The 22,760-nt window shown below is 32.1% G+C and overlaps 1 protein-coding gene across 1 annotated transcript in view; it reads right to left on the bottom strand.

Moving 5' to 3' along the window:
* The window catches only part of LOC147069625 (uncharacterized), a 174,572-nt gene extending 152,115 nt beyond the window's left edge, over positions 1-22,457 (bottom strand). The window contains exon 1 of the mRNA XM_085950384.1: positions 22,041-22,457. The gene's annotated coding sequence lies outside the window, so the exon portion shown is untranslated. The remainder of the gene's footprint in view (positions 1-22,040) is intronic.
* Between the last annotated feature and the right edge of the window lie 303 nt (positions 22,458-22,760).

Below are 22,760 nucleotides of genomic sequence, written 5' to 3' on the forward strand. Positions count from 1 at the left end.
TTCAAGTATTTTGTATTTCTTCGTATAACTTCGCGCGCGCAGAAAATATCGTCTCTGTTCTGGCAGAACACACTAACTGGAAAATGCTAGTTTTGAGTAATATGACTTTGAAGTTGTTAAAATGTTAGAAATGGTCTAACATGTGAGTTTATTAAGTAATCGTAAAAAAGATGACTTTAAAATAAAGACTGTTTATTTATTAAGAAGGTTTCCAGACGGTAAAGTTTGAAATAAGGAACATTTTGGTATAACTAACTCAATATATTGTCATTTTTTCGAATTAGTGTCTTCTGCCAGAACAGCGACGATATATCACGCGAGAGTACATTATTCCCTAGATCAATTATTAACCATGCGGGCAATTGTACACGGTAACCACAGATCAGATTAATTAAATATTATTCCGATAGTCTATATCCCAATACACTATATTTTGATGCAGGGTTTTGAATGTGTGAGTGTCATACGAAAATGAACCACTCATTATAGACGTGCAACACACAAATATTATCAGTGCATGAAACGAGAGCAGTTGTCAAAACGAATGCGAACACGTATTCTTGACACGTGTTTAAGTTTATCCCATATTCTTCCACACTCGAGATCGGTTGCCTGTATCTCCACATCCGTTAGGTTATTCAGTTCCCATTATTTCTAAGTTCCCTGGTCTTTTCCCTGTCTTCATCTCTCTCATACGTTGACTTGTATGTTGTGTCTTGTGGCTTTAATTCTGGTGTTTAAAACTAAATTATTTGACTGTAAGCGGCTGCTTCATCCTGGAAAAGTTTTGTAGTCTTTCCATCGTTGAAATTATTCACTTATCAAGCGGCGACGCATAGCTGATGATTCTTCCTCAATTATTTTTATGTTTATTTTTTTCTCTTTCTTGGATAACACACTAATTTCTTATCTAAACGCCATTTTGTTGATTTTCTACACGTTCCCTTCGATTTATCCATTGGCGAAATCTTTTTAAATTCTTTTAGGAATCGACATTTTCAGAGACACATTATTTCATATTTAAGAACCCTCTGCGAACCCTCAAATTTTTTCTTCGATAAATTATATGTGCGGTTTTTTACGTAAGTAAATCTTTTCAAGGTACCCATCTCAAATGTTTCGATAAAGTAAAAAACAAACAACACGATTTCACCTAGTACCTAAGTGTCTTCTTCAAAAATTATCTACAACCAATGAGTGATAAATATTTTAATGTTAGTTACTAATAAACCAAACAGAACTAAGTATAATGATAATGAGGTTATCCAGATGAGGTTGTTAATGCTAATTATTATTATAAAATAGTGAAGTTGCAAAATCGGAAGTTATTGCAGTTTTAAACAGCAAAATAATTATTTATTAATTTTCAAGGGAATCCGACAATAATAAATTGAGGATTTCCGATAAATATTACGATTGATTCTTATCGCAAGTCATCCTATAGAAGGTGTTGCATTTTTTTGTTTTAACCTTAAAGATGTTTCAGATAATTAGATAATACTATGCAATTATGTAAGGCTTTTACGTAATTCATTAAATTATAATTTGGCATCGGAAACTATTGCCAAAATAGCCATTGCATTAATTGGAAGAAAATAAACATAATAATATGGTCGCGGCTAGGGAATCGAATCCCGAGCAAAAAATTTTGATCCCGGGATTGTTATTTTTTCGATAGTTTACAGTATTTTTACAACGTTTTTCTCAGCTCGTATTCTTATTTGTCCGGTGATTGTTTGTCCGGTACAAATCTTGCAATCGATTTTTAACTAACTTCCCGACTAGCTAGACATTCGAAACTTTTAGAATATATTAGAACACAATGCCAATGCATTTTTTAATACCTTTAGCCATCTCTAAGTAGAATTGATTTCATTTTCAGTTAATTCTGTTTTGTATGAAAAGTTTTTTCGGAAGAAATCCGTAAAAAGTAAAACTATTATTGGTTGCTAAGTGGGTCCTAGCAACTAAATTATTAATATATACGTGCGTTACTATGGAAATCAATATGACATTTCGGTATTATTTCTATCAAGTACAAGGTTTTTTGATCGTTTAAGCTAGTCAAGTCTAGTTTATATGATTCAACAGAAAATTTAAAAACGTTGTATATAAAAAGTTCTTTTTATCTTGTAATTATTTATAAATATATACAAATGGCAATACTAAAATTGGTCAACGTTTATACTATTTAAGACATTTGAAGGGTGGATTACAAAAACAACGTCATAATATATGTCAGAACTGAACAATTTTACAGGACAGCAAAAAAACTTAATAAAATCTCTTCCTTGTGTTATGATTTTTTTGTAGTTATACTTCTTTTGGCGCGTTTGGGAAATCAGATCAGAGTGTATTTTTTGCGTGTGACATATAACACATAATTTATTTTTTGACAAGAAAAAAAAACGCACTCGATTGGATTCGAACCACCGATTGTTCGGTTATCAGCCAACTTTAGCCAACACTACCTTTACGCCACAGTATGATACTGCAATCGTGACGATTATACAGTATAATATTATAGTTTAGAATCGTTCCGTTGCCTCGGCAGCGAATTTATTATTATCGGCCATTTGCAATTCCTTACGTAAACAAATGATTAAACGTCAGAGTGACAGTTAGTACTTTAAAAATAAAAACAACGAGAAACTATTATATAATTTAGTAATATAAGTTAAATTGTATAGAAATAAACCAACGGCGTTCCAATAAGCGGTCCTTTTTCTTGAGTGTGTAATTTAACAAGATAATTAAGAGCTAGTCAAAGAATCTAGTTTATCACAAGTTTTGTTTTTGTTTTGTTACGCCAAAGAAGTACAACTTCTAACGTGCGTACGTAAGTACACACACCGATTTTTTCTTTTGATGTGATACTACACAATATATGCTTATTTTTCAATGAGAAATAATAATCATTAGAACTTTTATAGTACCTATCAGAAAAATATGTAATTGACAGATGTCATTTGACTTAATTATTATGATGTATTTGTAGAGACTCCTTTGTCAAATGTTTTGTTTTGCGGAATTAAAAAAAATTTAACACCTTTTAACTCCTGAATGTGCTGTTTTTGAAAGAACGCCAAATGAGAGCATATAGACATTGTAAACAATAAAATGACATAAATCTCAAATATGAAAACACTGACATAATAATGTTGTTTTTGTAATCCACCCTTCATTTATTGTTAATATTGTATACGTTCAATCTTGGAAATACATGATTAATGGAGTAAATAATATTGTAATATAAATAATAATGTAATATAAATAATAATGTGAAAGTAAAACAGATTTTTGTATTAATTCAAGATAAGGTAACAAATACAAATACAAGTTCAATTAAAATAAAATAAAACATGACAATAAATACGATACATACCTATAATAAAATTCACAAACATTCCAAGATTATAACAATATTGTTATTCATTCGTGGATGTTTTCGTACTAAATTCAATGCAAAAATTCGGCGTAGAAACAAGTGCGTGCTTGCACGTCTGTGGCATTGGCGATTAGAAGCCGTTCGCGTGCCAGCACGTCAGTGGCGTCTGACTGGTTTTAAATAAACGGATTTGTTATTTTTTCTGATGGCAGCCAAACATGCTTATTTATTATCCGTTAGAATCCGGTGATTCCCCCCCCCCCCCTGTGACATGAGCAAATCCACATGCCAATTAATTGTGATTGATTAAAAAATCAATCCCGAAGGTTTTGGGATTATGTTTACTAGTCCCAGAATCTACAGGTAAATATTGAAAATTATTGTCCTGAATCCCGGGGTTCTCGATATTGGATTCCCTAGTCGAGGCATACAAGATTTAGTGTTATTACTAAAATATTGTTAGGTAATTTTCACCGTGTATGATCATTAAGGGTGAAAGTAACGTCTTTAGCAAATGGTGTTAATAAACACATTTAAGAATCATTTCGTAACTAAAAATAATTAAGAGATTTTTTTAATTAAAAAATTAACCAAATTTAAAATTCGATTTTTATTACTAGGTACTTATATCGTATTTTATGGATATTTTTATAGTTTAAATGTAGTTTGATGTTATTTTGAAAATACCATAAAGATTGTTGAATAATTAATAGTTGCAACATTATTTAAAAAAATATTTTTTTATTTATGTGAAATTGAAATTTGATGTGGTTACAACACTAAGGGAGAAAAAGATAGACGGAGTCTGATTAGCAAACCCCCACAGATCGTTGGATCGATGAAATAGTTAAGTTCTGCGATATGTAAAAACGAAACGCACGTGCAAGGAATGGATTTAGCTTTTAAAACTTTTCATTCAACAACAGTGAATCGATCCAGGGTGATGACGACTATTTTACCCCGTAGGTATATGGGGTACTTATATGTATAAAAACTTCCGAAATTCCCTTGGGGCATCAAGGTTACCCTAGACAGTGGCTGTATTACCTCTTTGAATTTCACTACTAATTTGCCACCTCAGATACTCACCCAAATGACACTCACCAGTTTTTTTAACCGCTAAACGATGCCAGAATTTTGGCCACAGTTTTCGGTGCACATGATCCACGTGGTCCAGAAAACATAATCGGGAATTAAGGTCTCGTATTTTTTAAACATGTTTCCTCCTGTCAAATATGCGGCTAGTGCAGACTTATGAGGCTTTGTAACTCATGTGAAATACTTATAAGTTTTACTATACAATTTTGTACAAAGAATAAATGCAGTAATTACTATGTAGTAGTATTCAGTATTTTTCCATGCAATTTTCCCTCGAAAGCAAGTATACTTAACGCAGCAATTTACATAATAATTATTATAAATATGTTAGTTTTAAAAATAACATTGTCAAAAACACCTTTTGACGTCGCATTCGCATACGAAGATAATTTTGAAATTTTAATATTCATGAAGCAGTCACAAAATTAGTCGCCATTTTAAATATTTAAAAAAAAAGAACGCTAGCATTTCAAAAGCCATAGTGTCCCAAATAAAAACATAACTTGCTTACAAAAAAAACTGTTTTTTTATTTAATATTAAAATATAATATATAGACAGATACAAGTACGCGGGTACGTGATAATTGATTTAATATATGAACGCAAAACTGACTAAAGCCGGTTTTTTAATAATGTAATTAATTTACTGTGGATATATTTTCTACATTTTTTTTCTCTATGCAGTTGATTGTAATCATCGCATTAGAAAGGAACGGTAAATAAGTTAACATGATAATGGTTGAAGCATGTGAAAAATAAAAGAACCCTAGTAAACAGGTACCTACTTTCGTAAACCATACATGAGATTGGCCCTGCTTATTCCCATCCAAGCCATGCATAGAATAACATGCATGTGATATGCCTATACTAACCAGCGTTGCCAGAAGTCCCAATTTTCTCGAGACATCCCGCTTTTTAAGCAAAGATAGATTGTCTCGCGCGGGACAGCTAAATGATTCACGATTATTCAACAATAATACAAATAAGATGTTTAGGTTAAGATGAAAGAATTCGATGGATGCATGCGCACGTGTTTACACACTATTTTCATTTATTTTAAACATACTAACATCTAATTGCTGTACACCTACCGAACGGATATTTTCGCAGATGAATTTAAAATGGTCAGATGCAAGAAACAGATTTTCTATTGAGTTGATATGGTGAATTTTACCAATACGCAACAGAAAGAAACTCTTCAGGAAGGAAAACTTCATCAAAGTACAAATAGACGAGTGTCAGGAAGAAATATTGTTTAATATCATAATTTTGATAGTTAAAGGGTTTTGTAGTTTGAGTTGTATCATTTATGATTGATATTATATAAAAAAAACGGTTCTTGTCGGTTCAAGGGAAGTCAGAGGGAAAAAAATGAAAAAAGCCGATATAGTGGATTATTTGTTGAGTTCGGTAAAGTCTGGTTAGGTTGGGTTAGGTTAGGTTTTCATTCTTGAGTTTTACCAAAATTGGCTATGAAAATGTGCGCAGTTCCTGCCTGGCTTACCCTAAACCGACTTGTACCAAAAAAAAAACATAATAAATATTCATGCGTTATTTAGGTTGTCCCACGTTTTTCTCCTAAATCCCATTTTTTTATTTCACATGATAAGAATCCCGATTTGGAAAAACAATTACCTGGCAACGCTGATACTAACATTCCAAACATGAAAACACGAATTCATTCATAAGCCGTTTTTACCGACCACACATTAAACAATTATCAATACCGATCGGCTTAGAATCACCGCTTAAAAAGCAGTTTCAACTCTTAAGTGCCACCCAAACTAGGATTGATAATATTATTTTTAAATCTTTTTTGCTTTAGCGCAAGTTGGACAGAGATTAACCAGTATTTATTCAATAACAAGGGCCGAGGTCGATGGAGTTATTACACTGACAATCACTAAGATAGTGGGTAATATAAAATGTAGAACAGACCGCTGCTTAACTGGAACGAGTGGCCACAACTTGGAGCTAACAAGAATGCACTGTATCGCTTGCAGTACTCCTGGCATGGCAGCATCTCGCAGCTTCTTCTGATGTCCCAATACCACGATTGTGAATGGTGCCCACTAGATTAACCAAATCAAACTATGTGCCTAAATCAATCCCAGGAACTTTGCAGGCTGTTTGAAAGAATTGATAATTCCAGACTTAAAACAAGGCGCGAATGCATACAATGATATATTTGTAGATATAGATTCTTCCTTTATCGTTAGTGTTCCGGTTTGTCCTTTATCACATAGAAGAAAGAGTCCTTTGTTTTATCACTGTGTCCTAGATTTATTTTTCTTTAAAAAAATCCAAATCGATTTTCATTGAAATTTTGAAAAACAGAAAACACGAAAAAAAATCAGTGATTCGGATGGAGACGTTTTCAATCCAAAGCTCGAAAAGTGTATAAAAAGTTTCCAATCTGATTTTGGAGGATTATTTTAACAAATTACCTAAAAACATAATTTTTGAAAGGCACGGTGAAACAAACAAGTTTGAAAACCTCTGCAATCGAGTAAAAAGATTCCTAGTAGTTCAATCTCAGATTTTTTTTACTATGTCCAATCCTAAGAAGATCATATGGGCCTTCACAGATTGGAGGTTGCATTAACAGATTTTTATTTTCATTAGAAATGTATGTTAGCCACTTGCTCAACCTATTCGGTCCACACTCAGGGTCCAAACACACATTGAAACAATAACTAAATTCAACATATCCGAGGCCCACGGAATTATACAGAAAGATGCTCACAAAGGCTGAGCAACTTAAGCGTCAGCTTACAGTGTAGATCCCAGGTTTGAATCCTGGGTCTGCCAATTGCACCAGAGTATGGACCTAATAGGTTGAGCAAGTGGCTAACATTCATTTTAATCTGTTAAATACAAACCTCCACTCTTTGGAAGCCCATAATACAATCTTCTTATGATCGGATATGGTAAAAAAAAAACCATTACACACTTGAACTCACATCCATTATGAACCAAGCGGTGAAATTGATATAAGTATGCATTTCAGGTGTTATTCCAAATTCCTGATATACTATTGGCTACCATATTTTGTAAGTTTATTTCAATCTATCCTACATGGTTGTGTACATAAATATGTCGAATGTTTGTGATTTACTTTTCATCATTCAAAATGATATCTAGTTAGGGGGCCACGTAATTCAGTGCCCCTTCTTAATCTACCAATCTTATTCAATAACACCGCCGCTGGAGTGCATTAATTAAATCAATAGTAATTTGCTGTCAAAGTCACAAAATACAGCGAGTTTTTTCCAGTGACAGGAGCCTTAAAAGTACCCGGCACGTCTGCCTTGACATTTTCGATCTTGCCAAATAATAATTATTATCAACTTGAATATGAGAAACGCGACAGGTTTGTGATTATACTTATTAAAAACACATAACCGATTAAGAAGCAATGCTACTCTGAGATTGCTATCGGCTAATTGGAGAAACACATGTTTTATTGTTGAATTTATTCGATTTTAATTGATAAAAAATGCGTCATATTTAAAATAAATAAACGTTATTCCAAATCTGTCAAATTGAATAATCTGTTGTTTTCACAACCAATATTGGTCCACATACGTTTCTTACTATCACCGAAATACACATGTCAAAAAAGGTAAGTAGTACCTTTCGATTATAATATTTTAAAAAAACTAGGTAGGTACCACAACGAATTTCGACTCTATATAGAATGTCTCTTGCACATATTCCGAATTAGGAATTTTGAATTCCGTTCGGTTTTCAAATCGAACTATTGTAATTTCTATGTGTTGTTGTATTGGTAACAAGTATATTATTTTCTCATTCTACTGGCAGTCTCGAAAATAAAATGGCGGCTCGCATTCTCGTGGTTTGGTGTATGATTGCTTTGTTTATATTGTTATGTGTTTTATATCATAATTTACATTAAAAATAATGGTCAATGTATTGGTTTTGGCTGCCTATACAAAATTGACGAGGAAGTATCTTTACACGAGGCATCTTATGCAGTGGTGGGTTGTTTGGGGGCGTGGATGCCCGGGAGACTGACTAATTTTGAGGCCCTTACGATAAAACTAAAATAAACGCCGTCAATCAACTAATTATTATTGATAATAACAGTAATGCCACATAATAATATTACTTCGTGGTTATCTTATTGGCTATGTTTTATACAAAATTTGTGAGAACGTATATTTTAAGATTTTGGTATAATTTAATAATTGTATGACAGATTTGAACTGTTTCGAGGCTCACTTTTTGATCTTTTGAAAAATCGATTGCGTTATCTGCGTCAAAAAAAAATTCGTGAGGGCGGCTTTACAAATAATCAAACAAATGTCATATTATTGTAAGTGTGAAATTCTCTTCAAATAACACTGAAATGCGAAGTAACTTGTGGCTAACTTAATACGTAGACTAAATGTCTCTTTTTGCTTCAATTTCATACAATTAGGCTCTATCTCTATAAATAGAAGAAGTTTTTTTCAGCATCTTTTAGGTAGGCACCATAATTGTTTCAACAAACAGTTGGTATTATTTTTAATAAAATATTTCTTTTATATTCCATATACTGAAAATACATAATTTGAAAACATCTCATGCATATATACACACTAGAAAAAAATCATTTGTAGAAAAAAATACGACACCCGACGGGACTTGAACCTTTATCTGCTGGATTCGCGCCAGTAAATCCAAATCCAAAAACGCCATCAAATTAAGTATAAACAGTTGGTAGGTAACCCAAATATATATTATGTTTCTGATGTTGTTCTAAATTATATTAAATGTTGCTAGTAACATAATAAACTATTTAAAACGTCAATATTGCTACAGGCGAAATTACGTACCTATACTGTATACTCGATCCGCTATTAATAGGCCATAGAGAAGCAAAAAACTATTACTATGTATGTTAGAGATTAAAAAAATATTTCTCTTTTCATTGAGGCGATTTTTTGCTGCCGATTTTTTTAATTGACGGCCTGTTAACGTTGTAATGAATGCCTAGCTGCATCCCAATAAACATTTTATTATTTATTTATTTATGACATCAGAATTTAATATTTTTCATTATCTTTTGACATTATATTATTGATACCCTTGAAACGAATGCATAATAATTATTATTTTTTTCTTAATTTCACATATCTTAGGGGAACACCGAACAATAAATTAAGACGGGGTGGCGAGTACAGTAAATAAAAAAACTTGACGGAGAAAACACTACTTAAATATTTTACATATACTTACACATGTAAGTTTTACGTAAAACATTTCACCGTGGCACAGTACACCGTGAGCTTTCTTATCGGAAAGAGATAACCGTATACTATACGGTCTCCAACTTTATTAGATTGAATATGAACATTAATTCAATATTCTTATCTGATTTTGGCTGTATTCATGAATTCAAGAATGAAAACCTAACCTAACCTAACAAATAATCTAGTATATCGGCTATTTTCAAAATTTGTTTGCTGCTGGCTTTCTGTAAAGTGTAAACCGACAAGAACCGTATTATATTTAGATATTAATTTTATGTCAGTACTATACGATCCAAAGAGGTTGGACGGTCTTTAATATACGGCCTATATACATCTTAATTTAAATAACATCAACACATTTCAAAGATTTAACAGTGATTATTTTCTAAGCATCGGAGCCATCTATCTCTTACTATTGAATTTAGGATTCAAATACATACCTACATATATACCGTATTTAAGTATATTGAATCTTCTACTAACAATGCAAGCAGAGACTTGGTTTTATTTTTTTTAAACCTACGTTTTAAGTTTGATGACGTTTGTCCTTGAAATCTGAAAAATCTGTGTGCTTCATTATATAAAACGGGCAATGCTTTCACGACAACGTTTACATACATTTTCGCATTGGTTGTTATTTTGTATAGGTACATTCTTCGGATAGCGTACCAGACAATAAGTTCAACTAACGTTGTCGTAGATTTTTAGCACAAGTTCGATTCTCGGTTCGGAATCACTTTTTTTATTGAAATATCTTTTTTAAAAAAAAGTAAAATTCCCAGTGTCCGAGCAGCTAACGCATCGATTTATAATGCCGTGGGTAGCAGGTTCGAATCATGGGTCTGGCAAATACACATATTGTTTCTCAACGTGCGTTTGGAGTCAGAATATGGACCTAATAAGTTGAGCAAGTAGCTAACATCAATTTTTCATTAAAAAAAACATGTCACTACAAATCTCCACACTATGAACACCCATATGATCCTAGTGGGATCTGGCATGGTCAAAAGAAAAAAAGAAGAAGAAATTGTAACAGTAAAATATTGCAGATGAGACAAGTCCCGTAAATATGACTTCTTTCAGTTATCTACCATTGCCTACCATTCTTCAACAGGTACCCTTCACCACCATCAGATACCTACTATGATATAATTATACAAATAAAATCCGGTAATTCGATCAGACATATTTATGAACGGTATTTTCATTTCATTATCATATATGTTAATAATATATTTAAAACTTAAATACGGACACAATGTTTGCTTTTAAAAAAATTAGCCATACATATATTATTTAACAATACCATAATATGATAATATTTTTCGCTCTGTTTTTTTTAAATTAAGAACGCCTCTCAAACTGTTAGGATAGTTATATAAACTGCTTTCTCAAAAAACGTTTTCATGTAGAATGATTATCAAAAAGGCTAATCAGGAAACAATAAATTTATTAATTGAAGCTGGAGTTGGTTTCAATGTGAGTTTCCTACATTTTTTTTAAATAGATATTGCTAAAAACAGTCAAGTTTTATTAAGACTGAAAATAAAATAATGTTCTCTTTCAAATATATTATTAATTAGTAGATAAAAAATGATTTGAGAAATTGAAATGAAAATTGAAAATGACCAAGTTAATAAAATTAGCCAAAAAAAACACTTTGGGAATTAGTCAAAAATATATAAAATGGCGGCTGATGGATATAACCGACATTGAAATTTCAATCAACCTATGGCTTAGTTAATACTCTTCAATTTAAAAACTGAGCTGGATTTGATAGAGTTAAAGAAAAAGAATATATATTTTTTTAAATGAATGGAGGTAACTGACTTTGAAACCAATAGCCATTATATTATCTGTAAATAGGAAAAAGGCATCAAACCATAAACTCAAATTAAAAAGAAAACTTCAAAAATTGTTATCTAGTAACATCCACTAGAATGACTCCCCTTCGAAGCGAATTAGGCCGCAGCCAACTTCTAGCAGTCTTATAACGGGTTCGCATAAATGTCATTTGTGTAATAATATAAAAATTTTGTAGTATTTAAGTTATCTGTAAAATGTAACAGACTACCTACCGAGATAAAATGTTCTACCAGTGAGCCATTTCTGGTAGCGTTTACTCCGTAAATACAGTAAGCAGCTGTAATAATCGTATCCTTAAATTCATTGATTTAATTTGAAATATTAATATTAAGAAATATATGATTCATCATCATGATGATATTATAATTAGATTAATGATTATAATATCACCATGGTGATGATGATGCTATTATATATCTTTTTATATTAATCTATAACGTAGTGGGTCCCAGGTTCGAATCCTGGGGTTGGAATCCTGGGTAATCCTGGGTCCAAGTTTGGGCCTAATGGGTAGAGCAAGTGGCAACATCAATTATACAAAACCTGTTAATACAAATCCTCTACTATGTGGATGCCCATAATTATGATCTTATCAGGATCGGACATGGTCAAAAAAAAATCTTTAATGTCCTAAATAATCTACAAACTTTGAGAATCATTATTTAAATAATATTATTATAATAAAATACGCTCCCAACAGATGGCCTCATTTTAAAGTTGACGCACTAACATATATTTTTATTTAAATTAATAATAAATCACTATTATTTATCTTATTCGCACTAAAAACACGGATGCTCTGCATATTTGTATGATAATTTAATTACATATTATGCGAATTCAAATCATGTCTTAATCCAGAGTAGTCAAGAGCTATCGACCACCTTACCTATGTTTGTAGAGTATTCAAAGAGAGTGACCAAACATGTGGATGATCATTCGAAACAGTTTCTCCTCGATGTATACGTGTGCGTGCGCACACAAACTTTCAGGGGTGCGTACATGTAAAATTGATCAGCGCACTTAAAGTTCAGAATTAAAAATTAAATTATATTTTAAAACTAAATTGCTAGATTTTTTTAGTATAAAATCCTATTTGTAAAGTTTTCATATATTATGTAGTACCTAACTATATGAAAATATTTATGAGATTGCACGAGATATGTGAATACACAGTTAGCATTTTCAACGGAGGTAGACAATAGGCTATTATCATTAAAGGTGGTCGTGCGCCGAGTAGGTCAAAATGGAGCTTTTATGGTGTTTTCAAAGCATGATACTGGACATTCCTTAAACGTTGCAGATAATCTATTTATATAATTTTGAAGCCTTATTATCCTTTATATTTATGTTAAACATTTGATGACTGCATAATGTATTTTTATTACATCAAATAGTATTCTTTTAAACCTATCGCTGTAATGTTTTAGAAAATAGTCATATTTCAGTACATCCATGTGCAGCGGTGTTAAGACTTTTTACATTTATTAATCTTTATACGCCTTTATAAAACCATTAGTAAAATTTATGTTGACATTATTATAGTGAAATATTTACGATAAAAATTATATTGATAATCTCTGTGCAATCCAAATTTGACAAGAATTAGGCATTTTATTATTCAAGAAATGGGCAAGATTAACACATTTGAAGATAATTCTAAAGATACTGATTATAAGCTATGTCTTCGACCATTCAAGTGTGATAAACATCCTACGAATAATGATTGTTTTATAATAATTATTAAACTAAGAATAAGGTAGTATATTTTTGAAATACGCCATTTCTATTGGCATCTCCCAGTGGTTAAGCTACAATATACGGCCATAGCCATAAATTGACAAAATATAGCTGAAGTAGGGAGTAAGATCATGTTAACGAGCGTGTATGAACATGTATCTACCGTTAAAAAAAATATGTTTTTTCGGTTAGGTTACAATGATTCATTATTATTGGAATGAGATTTTGGACCCATTGTCCGTTTGAGCACCAATGCTTTGTATATTCTTGTAATGGGTATCTACACCACTGACTATTACAACTTTATACTTTAGAGAAAGATCGGATGAAAAAAGTCGATGATTGGAAGTTGGAACCAATTATAATATCAGGACGAAGATTTTTTTATGATCCATAATAATAATTGTGAGATTACTCATTTTCAGAATAATAAATATTATTTTTTTTTAAATAGATGGTAATGATCTTCCGGTATATTCAACATATGTTTTTACATCAGCTATTATAACATGAGCAAGCTTGGATACTTACAAAGGATGTCAGTAATAATTAAAATTATTTTCATATTGTTAGAATAATTATTTCAAGTTTGCGAAGATGTTAATCAGTTGTTTAAATAATATGTAAATGCAAAGGATATCCGTAGACACTTGCTCAAAGAACAAAGAATGTTTTAAATTAAAACTAGCACAATAATATATTAGCACGTCCATATTTTATGCTTTTAATATTTTAATGTTCAATAATAGGCCGAAATATTATCACGTACACATCATTGAAAGGGACAGAGTTATTATACTTTCCTTTAGTTAGACAGCGAGCCAATGTCAATCAATGCAAAGGGGCAAATGTATTTAAAACAATAGCAGAAATTACCATTTTAGTATCTAATTTAGAAAATAATTCACCTTACACCTAGTAACGGTTTTTACACAGTTATTCACGATTTATTATACAGGACGAAGGGCTTGAGACACAATTCTAAAACCCTCTAAGAAAAAACATGGCGCCGTTTTATCACGATTACGTTGTTGTTACTACTGCCTGTAAAGATTAAAATATTCCCTGCCTAGTTAGGTTAGGTTAGGCTATGCGGTGATGAATCCCGCCATCTTGGTTGTTCAAACAAAAAATTAATATTGTCATATCTGTTGATTTCAAGAGAAACTTTTCTCCTGTCAATATTCCGCGAAAAATTTTGAAATTTGACGCGTTTTGGTCAAGTTTTCCCAATCATAATAAGTAATACATATGTATGCAAACTTTCTTTCGACCATGTCCGATCCTAATAGGATCATATGGGCCTCCACAGAGTAGAGGTTTGTATTAACAGGTTTTGTTTTTTTACGAGAAATGGATGGCAGCCACTTGCTCAACCTATTGGGTCCATATCCTGACAGACACAAATTGAAAAACAATATGTGTACTTGCCAGACCCAGGATTCGAACCTGGGACCCACGGCGTTATAGTCCAACGCTTAAGCCGCGCGGCCACCGTGGGTGCAAACTTTAGCGATGCATAATTTTGATGGTGACAGTACCTACATTATCATGTAGTTGAAAAATAGCTTAGATGATTATTGCAAACATTTGCGTTCATGTCATTTGGAGTCCACTTCAATATTTATTTTTAATCTGAGCATGTGTTGATAATATAAACAGTAGAGTAGTGGAGCCGGGGTGCGCCAGGTTGGTAACCCGGAACTTTTTTTCCAAGACTCATCTTATTTTCTCATGAATATTATATAATAATAATTTCGATTCCCGTGTATACAAAAAAAATGATGTTTTTATTTGTAACTTATAAGAAACGTTAGATTAAATATGTATATTCATCTCAGTAAACAGGACGTAAAAATGTAAAATAAGTGATTAGTCAGTCCAATTCCAAAGTTATTTTATAAGCGTAGTAAAATCCGATCACTAGCATCTCGTCACTTCGATGTTTTCGTCTATTTATATTACAATTTTTTCGGTGCATATTCATCAAAATATTGAAAAAATAATATGTGATTAAATATGATTTTGTTAGCACTACACCACTGGATATGAGTTAATGGCCTCGTTCTCCTTAATTTAGTTAGATAATCAATTGCATTTGTAGTTGCTTCTAAAATTCCCATAAAAGTAAATCAGACTAATCGTTTAATTTTTTAAACAAACAGGAAATAAAATAAAATATTTTTTATCTGAAACAATCAATATGTACCACAACTGTGTCACCTTACCTAACCCTCAAACTGCAATAGAAATTACTAATATAACCTTGTTTTTTTTTTAACCCACAAGGTGACCACGCAATAATATATGCATTATGTTATTGATAATACTAGGTACTAAAGATTTATTTGCTTTTCCAGAATCGTTTATCTATATTGTAATACAACACAGTAATTTGAAAATAAGCAATCAAGATAAAGTGTAAGGTAGCGCTTTACAAACTGCGGGTCGCGACTACTGTGAAGCTCCCACATTTTTATAATACATATTTGATTCCATCAATAATTTGGGTGATAATGCATCGATGATAAGTTGGAAGGCCAAGACATAGTTGGGAAAAGTCTAACAGCATCTCTCGCGCGGACACAACAGAAAATAATGAATATTTGTATACGGCCGCCTTCCATGACATTATAAACGTGTCTGAATTAAAAGATTTTAGTGTCACACTTCTTTTTTTCGAGACGAAGCCGCAAGAGATTGAAATAACAACCATGCATACTGGAAAATGAACTTGCTCTATCGTCATTTATATTTACTGACATTGCGTATCATATTCGGTTCCCAGTGTCGGGTTTAGGGACTTGGTTGATCTGAGGGACTGACTCTGAAGATACAAAATAAAATAAAAACCATAAATTCTAACTACCAACGCACCTAGTGAAAATATAAATGTATCTCTTTCCTAGAATCACACTTTGTTACTAAAAATAGTTATTAATAATATACACGATACTGAACCACCAGAGTAATGCCGAGTAATAAATAACATAGGGCGCAGAATTGGATAAAAAATCGCTGGTTAGAATAAGTTACCAATGCCTGCCGTGGTTACATGTAAATTTTATGCAAAACATTTCACCGTGGCACAGTTTGCCATGAGCTTTCTTATCGGAAAGAGATGACTGTCTACTATACGGTCTTCAATTTTATTTGATTCAATAATATGAACATTAATTCAATTTTCATAGCTGATTTTGGCAAAATTCGTGAATTCAAGAATGAAAACCTAACCTAACAAATAATCTCTATTTTCAAAATTTGTTTGCTGCTGGCTTCCTGTAAAGTATAAACCGACAATAACCGTGTTTTATTTAGACATGAATTGTATGTCAGTACTATACGACCCAAAGAGGTTGGATTGTCTTTAATATACAGCCATATATTTCCGATACAACATTTCAAGTGTAATACGGCAAACTGCATACGTACAAGTTTCCAGACACGAATCATCTCACCCCAGGCTGGTGCGCCAAGAGAAAAATGATTATGATATTGTAATTTATCAGTATTTTATTTCAATATCACATATTAATACAAAAGCCATCTGAATATACCATTAACTAATCATTTAATTTTTTTTAAATGTGGGGCATGTGTCAATTATAGTTGGAAAACGCTGGTGCAACAAATATTATATTTGTTGCAATAAAGAGACAACATAATAATTGATATAAAAACCTCGCACCAAAGAAGACGCGTGAGTCAAGGTAGACTATCTTTTAGACTTGTTTTTTTTTACTATTATTTATTACACAGCAGCTTTTATAATTTAAAAATAGCTTATTGGCATGACGGGTAACTTTGACTCACATTCATCTATCGATGCCTTACCCTGTTTTATTTTTATTTATTTATAGCAAAGAAGTCATCATCGTCAGAAACGCGACGCCTTGAAGTCTCTCTACCTTTCCTCGGTACCTTCACAATCACTGCTAACTTTTTAATTACCACATTTAAATAACACGTTAATTATATATAATGGCCAACGACTCCAAACGCGCCAGTCGCGGTGTTAGCACTAAATGAGGTATATGGCAGCCAGTGTTCGGAGATTTGCACGTATGCAGTTCGCCGTACCAGACTTCACCGTGAAATGTTATATTAGAAATATATGGTCGTACATTAAAGACCATCCAACCTCTTTGGGTCGTATAGTACCTACTGTGAAACAATTCAATGTCTTATTAAAACACGGTTCATGTCGGTTTACAGGAAGCCAGCGGAATTTGGAAAATCGCCGATATACTGGATTATTTGTTAGGTTAGGTTAGGTTTTCATTATTGAATTCGTGATTTTTGCCAAAATCGTCCATGAAAATTGAATTAATGTTCATATTGAATCTAATAAAATTGGAGTCCGTATAGTAGACGGTCATCTCTTTCCGATAGAAAGCTCACGTCGAACTGTGATACAGTGAAATGTTTTGCGTACAATTTACATGTAACCACGGCAGCCATTGGTAACTTATTTATAACCAGCGATTTTTTATCCAATTCTGCGCCCTATGTTATTGCTCGGTATTACTGTGCTGGTTCAGTATCGTGTTTATGGTTAACATGACTTAGGTCCTAGACCAGTGTCGGTGTTTTGGTGTTAAAAATACAGCAATAATTAATAGTTTTACGGCAACCATTTCGCTTTATTTTTTTATTGATTTTTACACTCGGATTATAAAATAACAGTCATTTATATAGTCTCTGCGAACTGTAGTTGTAATTCTTTGACAGTGTGACTATTAAATACTAACTTGGTGATGAATGGGTTACATGTAAGTTGTACGTATGCAGTTCATCGTAGGACACTTATTCGTGCGCCGCAGTACGTGAAACACGAGTTCGTATAACATGTTATCAAATGACGAGTTCTTCGTTGAACATTTCAGCGTGGAATACATTTGTACATATCTTACAAAATACGGCGATAGTTTGCAAATAGTAATGTTCCAATTAGATTAACCCTAACCTAACCTAACCTAGTAAAGACATCTCATAAAATTTGCCACATGTTGTAGCATACGTACAAATATACTCCACGGTGAAATGTTCAACGAAGAACTCGTCGTTTGATTAAATGTTACACGAACTCATGTTTCACGTACTGCGGCGCACGAATAAGTGTCCTGCGGTGAACTGTTTACGTACAAATTTCCGGATAGGTGTTGAATGATGTCGTATTCTGGTGGCGTGTTACTAGATGTAATTATCATAAACTCGTCAACCTTTTCAAAATGTGCGCATTCATCTTGAGTGGATGAGCTTGGAGGAGAAACGATCTCACGTCTTATAACAGCAATCCAAATGTTTCAAATCAATTCAATTCAATTTATTTTTTAACATATTGTGGACATTACAAATTATAAGTTTAAGACGTTCACAACATGACATGAAACATTATTATAAAAAAGGGAAAAAGTAATAAAAGCGATAAAAATGAAAATATAAAAAGAGAACATAATATAAACAAACAAAAGCAGTGAAAATACAATTATACACCCATAGAAGTTCAAAGAAGTACACCGAGTTTGCTAAGTAAATCTTATTTTAAGAATTTATAAAATATCGTACATCTAAACTCACCTCACGCAAGTGGAATATATCAACACCCGAAGAAATTTGATTGGACATAGTTATCACCCTCCCAATTGGCATTACCAGTGGCACGTTGGTTCTGCACCTTGGGAGAATTACCAAGTAATGCTCTCTATTTCGAAGATAGTTATCAGTGACACAGAGGTCAACACTGCCCAGAATGGCAGAGTTCTCATTTATACCTCGTATGAGTCGAAAAAAATACGTAGCTAAATAAAAATCTCTTCTAAATTGCAGACTGCAGTATGTAAGCATACCTAAGAAAAAATCAGTTGGATAAAGCCACGGACAGTATCCATACAACCTCAAGTAAAGGAGTCTCAAGAATTTCTTCTGAACCCTCTCGACCATAAGGCGTACTTCAACTGATGCCGTGCTCAAATAATAGACCCACTATCAAGCCTGCTTCGAACTACAGAATTAAACAAAAGTTAGTGAGTGATATTGTGTATATCGATCAGCTGATCCATATTTCAGTTGGCGTCTGCAATTGACACAAAAATGGCGGCAAAAAGTGCGAGGACAGGTTGTCAATAATATGTCACTCAAGAATTTAGTATTTACAAGAATATATTATTGCAAAATCCGGTTTCAGGTATCAAAAAAACCAGCAGTATTTGAATACCTATGTAGTTATTTACCTCTCGTTATCGAAATGTTATTGATTTTAATTCAACCTGAGTGTTTCATTTTGAAGTCTCAAGGTAGTTTACCCACGTCGATATGAATACGATAGACAATATTTCTCAAGGAAAACCAAAGCAACCCCATTGAAAACTCTCCTGATTAACGTATGGATCAGACGCAGCATATAAAAATTTACTCTGCATCCCTTCCTTATTAAGACACTACTAATTCAATAAATATTTTTTTCTATAGGTCGCCAATAAAGTTATGTTGCGTAGAATGCATCCAAGAACCTAGCTTAATCCTCCACTAGGTTAATGACTAGTTTTCAAGAATTAATATTCTTGTTATATATTATTTGCTTTCCTAGAAAAGTCCTAATTTAATATATAAGGTTTCAGTTACTTATGATTAAAAAAATCTTAAGCAATGTTTATATTTAAATATATATATATTATAAATTACAAAAAAACAACATTCCACGTGACTCGATTATCAAAATCTTTCATTTTAAATTGGAAATACCTCAATATAATATTATTTATTCAATGATTTTTTGATAAGGAGACTATTTTTGCGTCGTCTATGGATAGTCTATGAATTATCATAAATAACTCGTGTAGAGTAGTGGCAGAACTACAGAATATATCGTCGTTGTTTTGTAAAAAGGGCGAATCAACCATTTTGGCGAAATCGAGATTTTAATGAAAATACAATATGTACCCCACTAGCTTTGTTGTGTAAAAACGGCGAATTTGTATCTCCACAGCAAAGTATTTAAAAACGATAATCGACTAAAATTAAATTAATTAAAATTACGAATAAAAAGCGAATGTGACATATTAGGCCTTTTGAAATATTATATAATAACGCCTATTATAATGTCAGTATTCTTTCTAAGCTATATTATAAACTTGTTAGTTATTTATAGGTCATAAACAAATAAATGTCAATAGTTAAGAATCCTCCTCCTGTAAAATAGCATTTTGGTTAATTCGCCCTTTTTACAAAACACCGATGATATATTAAGTGTAAATTCGAAAGCCAGTAGCCATGGACCAAAGTTTTGAAGCCAGATTTGGTGTATTACTATTGTCAGGCTATAAAACGCAATCAACAAGTATCCTCAAATATTATTAGTATTATTAGATAGATACCAATGCGCGTTCCGTTTATAGTTATCCCATATTTCTCCACACTCGAGGATTAAACCTTATTATAGCCTCACCCAGAAGGTACTTCCCGTGTGTTATGTTCTCTTTGCAGATCATTCTCATTTAAAACCGTATAAAAAAATGACAAGTCAGCGTTGTGTTTTGATCGAATGCGACCTAAAATCTCGAGAAAATGAGCAACAATATTAATTGTCTCTCGTAAAAAAACTGTTACCTCTTTAGAAGGCAGTCAATATCTACACCAGATAAACATGTAGAACAGTTTAGGTACGAGTATATCACTGAAATATTATTTTCATATAAATATAACAATTTAATACATCCACAGAGATATAGAATATACTATTTTAATTTCACTTTAATTACATTTAATCAACTACTAACTGTTTATGTAGTTAGGCCGTTACCCATTCCCTGTGTGCAGTAAGGGTGGCTACTTAATTATCATGATAATGTTTATAACTATCAATTCTAAATTTTAAAAAAAAAACATTATGATGTTAATTAATATACTTGTGACAAAATATTTAGTAAGTTGGTACTTGATACACATAATCAGGACCAGTTTTGATAAACATACTATTCATAACATTGGCGAAGGGTGGAGGTAGGCTGTTAAGATCCGGCATAAAGAGTTCACACTAAGCTTTTGTCAGTTTTTAAAATTGAATTAAACCCTGCCTAATCTATGCCATGGTCCATGTCATTCATTCGTGTTCATTAATACATTCCACATAGTTTAATATATTTATTTTTGAATCTTTACTACAATATTGAATTTTGTAATTGAACACATCTTTTATAAAATTGGTTGGTGTAATTACCTGGAAATTTTATATTTTATAGCAATAGTAGGGTACCCTTGAACGTTCCTGATAATAATTAAACTAAATAATGGAATAATTACTATCTACAAATTTTTGGCCTTTTTTTTAAATTTATTTTGTATTGTTCAAAATTAAATTTATGGTTTTAAACGAAAAGGAAATAAGTCCCATCTAGACATAAAAAAAACAATAATAATTACTTATATAAATCAGTACAGTATGTATTACTTATTATTTTCCATTACATAATAATATAATATTATATTAAGAAAAGACACAATTTTATATAATACTTTGTTAATATCACAATTTACTATTATTTTGACATCGCAGAAATATAACATTAAATAAAATAACATGCCAGATTAGGTACATCTATATCTATAAAATCAAAATAATACGATACGTTAACATTTGAAGTCGTCGCAAAAACAAAATAAATTATGAACCAAAATAATAAAATACTTACATTAATCTGCACAAATTTATCTCCTTTTTAAGTCCTCTCGGCACAAAAAATAAACAACAGAATAATAATCCTCACTAAAAACACACACAGAATAAAATAATGCAATATTATTAAAAGTTAATAATATATTATTTTCACCAAATATATGCCGGTAAACACTTCAAATATATACAAAAAAAACACTTATAATATTTTTGTACCAATTCTATGTATATTCGATAGGGAAAAAACTGATGTACTATTTAAGAAAAAACGCCGCGCGCCGGTTGGTCGATTATTATATTGGTTAATTATTATTGTCTTGTGCCAGATATTCTTTAATGTTGTGGTTTTATCTCATACGTCAAAATCGAAATCGAAAACGGCCATGGTATAACCGTGAACGCGTCTTTCACCTGTGGATGCACAGGTAGTACTGATTTTCATTCGTTGAAAATGTAAGGTGCTTGATTGTAAACAGTGGAGAGATAGGTACAGAGTTCTGCTGGATCGGATGCAGTGTTTTGCAGGTGGAGTAAATGGCAGAATCGCAACGGCTACGAGAACAACTAACATACTAAGTTAATAAATATAATTAATTTGAAAAAAAAAATACAACGCCCCTGGGAGAGATGAATGGATAGATTAAAGTTTCAATGAGAAACAGATAACCTGAATGTGACCAGCTGAAGATAAAGAGCTTGAGATAGAAATCCTGAAAAATTATAAAGTTAGTCATGG

The sequence above is a fragment of the Rhyacophila brunnea genome, unplaced genomic scaffold (assembly GCF_057557595.1).
Source record: "Rhyacophila brunnea isolate RB1 unplaced genomic scaffold, BYU_Rbru_1.0 scaffold_23, whole genome shotgun sequence".
NCBI lineage: Eukaryota > Metazoa > Arthropoda > Insecta > Trichoptera > Rhyacophilidae > Rhyacophila > Rhyacophila brunnea.